This window comes from Vanellus vanellus (assembly GCF_965231255.1).
Source record: "Vanellus vanellus genome assembly, contig: HAP1_SCAFFOLD_316, whole genome shotgun sequence".
NCBI lineage: Eukaryota > Metazoa > Chordata > Aves > Charadriiformes > Charadriidae > Vanellus > Vanellus vanellus.
Genome location: NW_028127992.1, coordinates 185429 through 195501, shown reverse-complemented (window position 1 = coordinate 195501; position 10073 = coordinate 185429). Strand labels below are relative to the sequence as shown.

Sequence of the window (10073 nt, the reverse complement as noted above, 5' to 3'; positions counted from 1 at the left end):
GGGGAGGAGGGGGGAGGGAGGGGAAAGGGAGGGAGAGAGGGGGGGGGGGAGAGGGGGGGAGGGAGGAGGAAGGGAGGGGGGAGGGAAAAGGGAGGGGGGAAGGGGGGGGAAGGGGAGGGAGGGGGGAGGGAAAAGGGAGGGGGGAGGGAGGGGGAAGGAAAGGGAGGGGGGAGGGAGGGGAAAGGGAGAGAGGGGAAAGGGGGGGGAGGAGGGAGGGGAAAGGGGGGGAGAGAGGGGCGGGGAGGAGGGAGGGGAAAGGGGGGGGCGGAGGAGGGAGGGAAAAGGGGAGGCCGGAAAGTGGAGGCCGGAAAATGGAGGCCGGAAAGTGGAGGCCGGATGCCGGAAAGTGGAGGCCGGAAAGTGGAGGCCGGAAAGTGGAGGCTGGAGGCCGGAAAGTGGAGGCCGGAAAGTGGAGGCCGGAGGCCGGAAAGTGGAGGCCGGAAAGTGGAGGCCGGAAAGTGGAGGCCGGAGGCCGGAAAGTGGAGGCCGGAAAGTGGAGGCCGGAGGCCGGAAAGTGGAGGCCGGAAAGTGGAGGCCGGAGGCCAGAAAGTGGAGGCCAGAAAGTGGAGGCTGGAGGCCGGAAAGTGGAGGCCGGAAAGTGGAGGCCGGAGGCCGGAAAGTGGAGGCCAGAAAGTGGAGGCCGGAAAATGGAGGCCAGAAAGTGGAGGCTGGAGGCCGGAAAGTGGAGGCCGGAAAGTGGAGGCCGGAGGCCAGAAAATGGAGGCCGGAAAGTGGAGGCCGGAAAATGGAGGCCAGAAAGTGGAGGCTGGAGGCCAGAAAGTGGAGGCCGGAAAGTGGAGGCCGGAAAGTGGAGGCCGGAGGCCGGAAAGTGGAGGCCGGAAAGTGGAGGCCGGAGGCCGGAAAGTGGAGGCCGGAAAGTGGAGGCCGGAAAGTGGAGGCCGGAGGCCGGAAAGTGGAGGCCGGAAAGTGGAGGCCGGAAAGTGGAGGCCGGAAAGTGGAGGCTGGAGGCCGGAAAGTGGAGGCCGGAAAGTGGAGGCCGGAGGCCGGAAAGTGGAGGCCGGAAAGTGGAGGCCGGAAAGTGGAGGCCAGAGGCCGGAAAGTGGAGGCCGGAAAGTGGAGGCCAGAGGCCAGAAAGTGGAAAATCCCTAATGTGCATAATTAATTGTTTCATTTGCCTAATGAGGTGCTAATTATTTAATGAGGTAATTGGGTGGGCAATTAGTGTACAGGTGGTCCAGTGTTCAGGCATGTCTGTATATAGGAAAACCCTACAAATACTAAGTGTGGCATGGAACAAGGAAAGGACAGGCAGTCCCATTTACTATTTTAATAGCTCTTTGAGTGCTGCGGGGCACGCCTTTTCCTAGTTTGGCTATTTCATGTGTCTAACTTCAGTTATCCTTATCAGTATGCTGTAGTGAAACTGCTACAGCACCTAACACCCACAAACTGGGGCTCAAATGCACTCTTGTTGCGCACAACCCATCACAAATGACTCTCGGGCATGCACGTCTCTATTAACGTTCTGAGTCAGATACGCACGAGATCAACACCGCCCCGCCGTGTTCCACAGCTACCATCTGACATCTGCGTGCTCACACACGCTCCGCCCCCGAGTCATGCATGCCCCTGTACCCGGCCAAATGCACGGCGACACAAAAGGGAGTGGGATGAAAGCAAACGACACTTTAAATGCCAAATGTTGTTGTCCGCACGTGTAACTATTAATCAACCAAAGGACATTGTGGGCTTGGGACAATGTGCCCCAAGAACTCCTAATCCAGGAGCGTAAGTGACCCTGCCTGCAAAAACCCCAGCCTGTGCCTGACCTCCGCCCAAACTTTGGCGATGAAGGTCACCAAAGGACAGGATGGGGGAAAAAAAAAAACAGCCAGGGGAAGGAAAAAAAAAACTGGAATACAAAAACCCCAGCCGGGGGATTTATTTGCCCTACGAGCCTGCAAATCGCTGACTGCTCAGAGCCCCGTCACGCTGCTCTACACCCCTGCTCTTTCTGCGCTTACTGCAAGTTACCTACAACAACTGCATAAAAACCCCAAATGCATTACTACCTTACCTTATCTTACCTCGCAATGTGGTTGTCATTCGCTCCGTTCCCGGCGACGTGCAGAGACACAGCGACCCTTTAACCATCTACGCTGCCTACACAATACCGTATGATACATACAAAGATAGAGCCGTGTCATGTGCACACCAGTCTAAAAACTTGACGTGCTCTTAGAGCGCCATCGAGATGAAATACGATACAGGGTGATACGATGCAGGTCCATCTCTGACAGCAGTTGAGATAGTTATGGGGTGGTACGATGCGAGATGGTCTCCGGCGGCGGTCCAGATGACTACGGAGGGGTGCCAACAAAAGGCAAATGCCGATATGAGGCGATACGATGCGTGACGCTCTTGGATGGTGGTAGACACCGATGCAGACCCAGACGAGGCAAATCCAATACAGAGCCAAACAAGGCAGTAGGCAGTCAAATACGGAACGCTCCAATAACAAAACCGCAATAGGGGGTGGTACGATGCGAGACCCTCTCAGATGGTGGTTGAGACAATTTCAGGGTAGTACAATGCAAAACCGATACTCAGAAGAACAATACAATACACATTCAAACACACAGTGATCCAATAACAACACACGATACGGGGTGGCACAAAGCCAGATCGTCTCTGCTGGCAGGCAAGATGGTTACGGAGCGTCACAATGCGATACAAAGTAGACTACGCAATATGAGATGGTGTCCGAGGTCAGTCTAGACTATTACAGAGGAATACAATGCACAACCACTACAGAGAGGGACAGTGCAATAGGCATTCAAATAGGCAATGATGCAATTATAAAAAAAAAAAGGAAAATCAGGGTCGTACAATGCAAAACCGTCTCCGATGTCAGTCGAGACCATTACAAAGTTATACGATGTGAGACACGATGCAATACGGAGTGATATGATACAAGATGGTCTCAAATGGCAGTCGACACTGTTACAGAGCTATACAATGCAAAGCCAATACAACACCAAACAACGCAACGTGCACTCCGGTACAGAATGATCCGATACAAAAAAAAACAGTAGGGGGCGGTATGAAGCGAGACGGTCTCACATGGCGGTCGAGATAGTTACAGAGTGGCACGATGTGAGACAAAACGCAATACGGGCCGTTACAGTGTGAAACGGTCTCAGATGGAGGTTGAGACTATTACAGGGCAGTATGATGCAAAACCGATAGAGCCTAATAATGCCGTACCCATTCAAATACAGAACGGTCCGACACAAAACGCAAGATGGGGAGTTACGCTGCGAGACGGTCTCTGAAGGCAGTTGAGACAATTACAGGGCGGTACAATGTGACGCATAACTAAATACATAGCTTTACAAAGCAAAAGAAAAAGTAAGTTCTGCATGGCGAGGCGGTCTCGGATGGCAGTCAAAACTAGAATGCTGCGATACAATGCAACTCTAGAACGACACGTGCCTGAGAAGCTTGGCTTTAGGGCCCTACCTCAGAAAGGCAGGCGGATGAGATGCCGTAGCACATCTCTATGGAACCGGGAAGTACCAGAGCAGAGCGCTCCTTCCGGGCCAGATCGCCTCCCTGAAGGTGACCCTCCAGATACATCCGTGACGCTAGGTGTGCTTGAAGCTCCGATCGCAGGTGGCAGACACGGACCCGTGGCGCGTGCAGAGGCCGCAAGAGTGACCGTGAGATGCTGTAAGACTGTGGGTGAGAACAACTCACGTAAGGTCAATGATGCCAGCACAGAAGCCCTACGGTGCCACAATGATGCAAATGCCTTATAGCAGCCCTGCAAGAGAGGCGACAGCTGCCACCCCTGACAGAAAGCGACCGTCAAACTCATCACGGTGGATGCATGAGAAGGCAGGCTTTAAGACCTGAACCTCTTAAAGACACGGGAATGAAACCCCACAAGACTACTCTGTGGAAACGGGAATCTCAACAGAGCCGCATGTGCCGCCTGGCTTGCCGCCGCAAGTGGAGACCGATCGGAAAGATTCGCAACATAATACACGCTGGATGGAAGGACACTTTAAAGTAGACTATCGAGATGAGAAAGGCTCGACAGGCACTACACTGATGAGGTGATGCTCTCTAGCCACTCTGGAGAGCTAGTGAGATGCCTGCTGATCAAAAAAGAGCTATGGAGACTTCGAGACCGGAGGAAGGTATTACGCAAGATACAGAAGACAGGCCATGCAAACTACATGATGACAGACACGAGCCGGAACCACCCGGACCGGTGCACACTACCGTCACGCAGAAGAGTAACCCCCTCCCTTTACCTGCCTGAAGGGGACCGCTCGGGGACAGCCCTCTGCCCTACGCTAACTTTAAAACCCATCTCTCCGGTTGCTGACCCTGTCCCCTCCCTCCCCAAACGATCTCCGCCGCGAGTCCCTCCGCTGAGCTTTCAGAGGGCCCGGGCTCCAAAGCCATCCTTGACGAATAAAACCCCGATTGGCAAACGGCGTTAATCTTGCAGGCGATGGATTCTTCTTCAGCGCCTGCAAAAACAAACAAAAAGATGCACACGCAACAGTGCCGTTGCGAAGCATCGTGTCGGTCAACATAGACTTTTCCTGTGACAGCCCCCGCCTTGGACACGCCGTGGCGTTCCGCTCACCTGCTCTGCACAGATTCCGGAGTCAGATGCTGGGACCGTCAATGTTTCTGGCACCTAACGGATTCAAGAATTCAAACCGTGGAAAAACAACAAAACAACCAAGTGTAACTGCAGTTACAGAGGCAGCGGTCACATCTTCCCTCTAATACCAGAAACAATGACCCACCTTCTCACGGTACTCTGCTTGGCTGCGTCACCCTGCGGAGCTGGTCCCTCTACGTCTGAAAAAACAACATCAACGATCAGCTGGACGCAGAGAGGTAGCTTCGTAACCCTAAAGTCTTGTTCCTATTTAGAAACCTCATGTGGAGGCCATCTGGCGGCTCGCCAGAAACACCACCCACAGACTTCAAGCCCCACACATAGCAGCCTTTGCGTCTTGGAGATGCAGTCTCCGGACCTACTGCTGAATGGCCCTTCCTGCAGAGCTCTGCCCTTCCCCATAAAGCGTTAATGAAAAACCTGTTCTCAAAACCCACTGACGGCCGCTCAGTCCAAAATGACCTTACTGCCTTTGCCTCGACACACCAACATATTAACCGTAAACTCTTACGGCTATCCCACCTACCCCTGACTCTACACCCCTGGGCAGGGTGACTCCGAGCCACACAGACATGCACAGATACTACACAGAACACTACAAACAATGTGCCTCAAAGATGAGAGAAAACTCTCAGAGAGAAGAATGATGCCGGGATGGAAGTCACTGTCGGGCAAGAAGACCTGCGAGACCGCAACAGTGACGTGAGGAGGCTCTGGGAAACACCCCAAAAAACCAAAACAAAACAAAAACAGAGTAGGACGTCAGGTCCTGTGACGAGAAACGACTCTCAAAACTGAGATGATGTAGGTGCACGAAACCCGGCTTCAACACCTACAAACATAAGGATGAAGGGAACGACACGCGGTCCCTGAAAATGGATGGGTATAGAGAAGAGCTGCTTGTGCAGCCGGGAATGATGCTGCAAAAGCAGAGCGACCGAAGAGTCTTCCCATCAAGACCGATCCACGCTTTAAGCTCATAAGGCAAGAAAAGCAGCGCCCAATTGGCACCATGCTGATGAGTACTGGCAATTGAACCCCACAGGCTGCGCCTGAGGCACGTGTCGTGCTCCTTGTCCAAAGAGCAACGAGGACATTAACAAATGAGGAAGCTCTACAACACATAAGACATATCACACAGACTATACAACAACAGACACAGGCTGGAACCGCCCTGCCCGGCACATGCTAGCGTTGTGCTGAGGAGTAACCTGCTCCCCCTTTACCTGCCCAAAGGGGACCGCTCCTGGACAGCCCTCTGCCCTACGCTACCTTTAAAACCTGTCCCTGCAATTGCCGACCTCGTCCCCACCTTCCCCCGACCCCACCGCGGTGCCGCTCCCTCGACTTATCTTTCAGAGGACCGGGAGGCTTAATCCATTCGCAACAAGGAAAACCGCAATCCGCCGACAGGATTCACCCTGCTGTCACCAGGCTCCTCTTTGTCACCTTTAAAGAAACACCCAAACCGCACACAACGGTGCCGTCAGTCGGCATCGCATCAGTCAACACGGACCTTTACCGCAACACGCCCCTCCTCAGAAGCGCCGCTGCGTTTCTGCTTACCTGCTCCGTGTCAACTCCAAAGTCGAATGCTGCGGCTGCGTGTGAGCCAACACGGGCGGGGCGCAGGAAGAGGCACAAAACCACAGATGAAGTGCGACGAGTAAGTTTTTTGTCATTACATCGCCAGCCGGGGAATTCCCAAAGAGGGGCCCGGGCAGAGGCACACGAGCGCAGATCCAGGCACCGATCTGTCTGTGCTCGAGGATCGCCAGATGTGCTCCTTGCACCTGTATATTGGGGATTGTGTGGCCAAAGTTCACTGCCGCGCTTTGCCCTTTCCCACGGGGGGGGGGCAGGAATCTCAAGCTTGTCCAACACGGTGCTTCCGAATCTCTCGCAGGCCTGTGTTATCAAAACGCAGATGGTCTGCCTGTCAAGCACACGAGACTAAATAACTATTCGTATGGTATATGTGTTCTTCCACACCCGAGCTCCGAGTCACTTAAGCAGGTTTAGAATCCTCCTTGACATCCTTCTGTTTCTTCTCCCGTGCAGATGGTCATCGTTTGTGGCACCTAAAAGACCGAGAGACTCAAAATTACCATTGCGCTCGCAAGAAGTCACCGACCCTGTGCACCTCCTCTCGACTACCTGGCTCGCCTCAAACCCTCATCTGCTCCCAAAGGCGGTGCCTGCAAAGTAAGAGGGAGAAACGCTTCACTGAGCTGCCATGCGATACTTTGCTATTAGCTGCTAAAGGGGCCCGCGAGGGCCTCGCCGGCTCAAACCGCTCATCGACTTGTGGCATCGTCCATCTAAGCCTGTGTGCGGCACCTGCAAAAACACAAGCAGAGCAGCACGTGCTGAGATACAGTCTGAAACTTTAGGCTGTGGATAACAACTCCCATCTCCCGCTTCTTTACCTTGACAGCTTTCCGGCCCATCCTCCGTCAGTTTGGGTTGCCGCCCTGGGTCTTGCTCCCCACCTGTAAAACACAAACGGCACGGGCTACTTACAACTTGACCGGCCTGAAAAACGACTGATACTTCAGCCCGCCAATCGCCGGTCACCTGGACAGAGTCAGGCACTGAGTCAGCTCGTCGCTTCAAGGATTCAAATTAAAAAAAAACACAAACAAACACAAAACCATGATACCATAAATGCTGTCATAGAGCCACCGGTCACATCTTCCCTCTAATGCCGCACATGTCGACCCGCCTTCTTATAGTGCTCCACTCGGCTCTGCTACGTCGTCCTGCACAGCTTGTCCCTCTGCATCTGAAAAACAACATCAAACGAGTCACCTGGATGGGAAGCGATGGCATACTCATTCCGACGGTCACATTCCCATCTACAAATACTATCTAGACTCCAACTACAGCCTGCCATAAAAAAAAAAAAAAACACACACACAAACCACACACACACACACACACACACACCCTACTCAAAGGGCCATACAAAGCAGCCTCTTTTGTCTTTGAGGTGCAGACTCCTGCACTACTGCTGACCATCATTTCCAACGTGGTGCTGCTCATCTCAAAAACCACTAATGGAAGACCTGTCCATGCAGCCTGCTGATGGCTGCGCGATCCCAGATGACTGTACCACCTTGGCCCCAACAGCCTGGACACAGCAACATGTTAACCATAGATTCTTACACCTATCCCACCTACCCCTGACTCGACACCCCTGGGCAGGGCGGCTCCGAGCCACACAAACACACAGACAGACTGACGCTACACAAAATCCTACAATGTACCTCACAGATGAGAAAAAACTCTCAGCGAGAATGACGACACCTCGACCAAAGACATCATGGAGCAAAATGATGAGCGAGACCATAATGGTGAAGTGAGGGGCCTCGACGGAAACCCCAGAGAATGTGCAGAACGTCACGACCCGTGACAAGAAGTGACTCGCCAAACTGCGAAGATGTTCGTGCAGAAAACCAGGCTTCAAGACCTAAGAGCGTAACGATGCGGGGCAGAAGGCCCGCGCCCTGAAAACGGATGGCCAGAGAACAGAGCTGCTCACGCAGCTGGGAACCACGCCGCAAGTGAGGACCGTCCAGACACTTCCGTGACACCGCACCTATCGACGATTTAGGCTTCTAATACAAGAAGAGCAGCGCCCGACTGGCGCTATGCCAATGAGTACAGGCGTTCGAGACTCCAGGGATGCCGCCTGAGGCACTGTGCCTTGCTCCTGGAGCTTAAACCCGAAATCGAGATCCGACAAAGGTCTAATACACCAAAGACAGACCACACCGATGACACCACAGACACAGGCTGGAACCGCCCTGCCCGGCACACGCTACTGTCAGACTGAAGAGTAACCCACTCCCTTTACCTGTCCAAAGGTGACTGCTCCGCGACAGCCCTCTGCCCTACGTTAACTTTAAAAGCCGTCCCTGCGACTCCCAAAGTTGTCCCCTCCCTCCCCTGAACAGTTTTCACTGACATTTCATCAGCTTTCAAAGAGCGATGGTTCTGAAGCCATCCTCAACAAGAAAAACACCACAGGCAGCCAAGTGGATTGATCCTGCATTCACCCCGTTTCTCTTCATCATCTGCGAAAAAAATAAAAGTTAGTCACACAACAAAAACACACGTGAATCTACAGACAACGGCGTCATCAGTCAACACGCAGTTTTCCTGCGCCATCCCCAGCTGAGATGCGCTGTGGCATTCTGCTCACCTGGTCTTCACTAACGCCAGTCACATGCTGTGGCGCTCATTGTTTGGAGCGCTTAAGAGTCACAAAATTACAATTGCACTTAAATAACTCACCAGCCCCAGGCGCCTCCTCTCAACACAGCTCACCTAAAATTCTCCTCCCATTCCAAATGCAGCCTGCACAGTACCTGCAAATCCAAAGGGAAATGCTTCACTGAGCTACCACAGAATACTTTGCTACGAGACGCCTACCCTGCCCACAACCCCCTCACCTGCTCCTACGGCTCGTCAGCACGCGGCAGCACCCCACCGAGCCTGCGTGCGGCACCTGCAAAAATCCAAGAGATACAGCAAGTGCTGAGACGCTGCCCACAACCGTAGCCCCGGGCCACCGATTCTCATCTCCCGCCCCTTCCACGTGACAACTCGCCGGCCCATCCGCTACCGCTTTGCATCACCGCCTTCACCCTTGCGTGCCACCTGTAAAACCCAAACACCACCAGTCGCTTATCACTTCACTGGCCATACAACACCCAGACAACTAACCGGTACCCAATCACTCATCTTACCTGCACTGAATCAGCCCTGGTGCCTGTATCCCACAGTGCTCCTTGCTTCAAGCTTCCAACTGAAACAGAAAAATACCCTGATGTAGTCATCACAGAGCCACCGCTCACAGCTTCCCTCTAAGAGGCCACACACCTACCCACCTTCTGACAGAGCTCCGCTCGGCTCTCCTACATCGCCCCGCACAGCGCGTCCCCCTGCGCCTGAAAAAACAATATCAAAGAAGTCACCTGGAGACGGAGAGATAGCTTCATAATGACAAGTGTTCCCATTGACGAGTGTCATCTACAGCCCAACTACAGCCTGCCAGAAACAAAGCCCACTAATCTTAAACTCCACACAAAGCAGCCTCAATACCTTGGAGAGGCAATCTCCGTCGATACTGCTGAACAGACTCTCCCTCATAGCTCTGCTGCGCCCCTAGGAACATTACCAAAAAAAGCTGCCCACGCAACCCGCCGATGGCTACTCGATCCCAGGTGACTGTACCACCTTGGCCCCAACAGCCTAGCCAGAACACTGGGTTAAGGACACACTCTTACTGCCATCCCACCTACCCCTGACTCGACACCCCTGGGCAGGGCAGCTCCGAGCCACACAAACACACAGATGGACAGACCGATGCTACACAAAATCCTACAATGTACCTCACAGA

General features: G+C 53.5%; 2 long non-coding RNA genes across 2 annotated transcripts; both read right to left on the bottom strand.

Annotated features, from left to right (window-relative positions):
* Positions 1-3603: 3603 nt before the first annotated feature.
* On the bottom strand, positions 3604-5033 carry LOC309684785. Its single transcript, XR_014270342.1, has 3 exons — positions 4791-5033; positions 4625-4678; positions 3604-4505 (listed from the first exon to the last, which is right to left on the bottom strand). It is a non-coding gene; the product is annotated as an uncharacterized lncRNA (long non-coding RNA).
* Positions 5034-7123: 2090 nt separating this feature from the next.
* Positions 7124-8747, bottom strand: LOC309684786. Its single transcript, XR_014270343.1, has 3 exons — positions 8637-8747; positions 7329-7451; positions 7124-7158 (listed from the first exon to the last, which is right to left on the bottom strand). It is a non-coding gene; the product is annotated as an uncharacterized lncRNA (long non-coding RNA).
* Positions 8748-10073: the final 1326 nt, after the last annotated feature.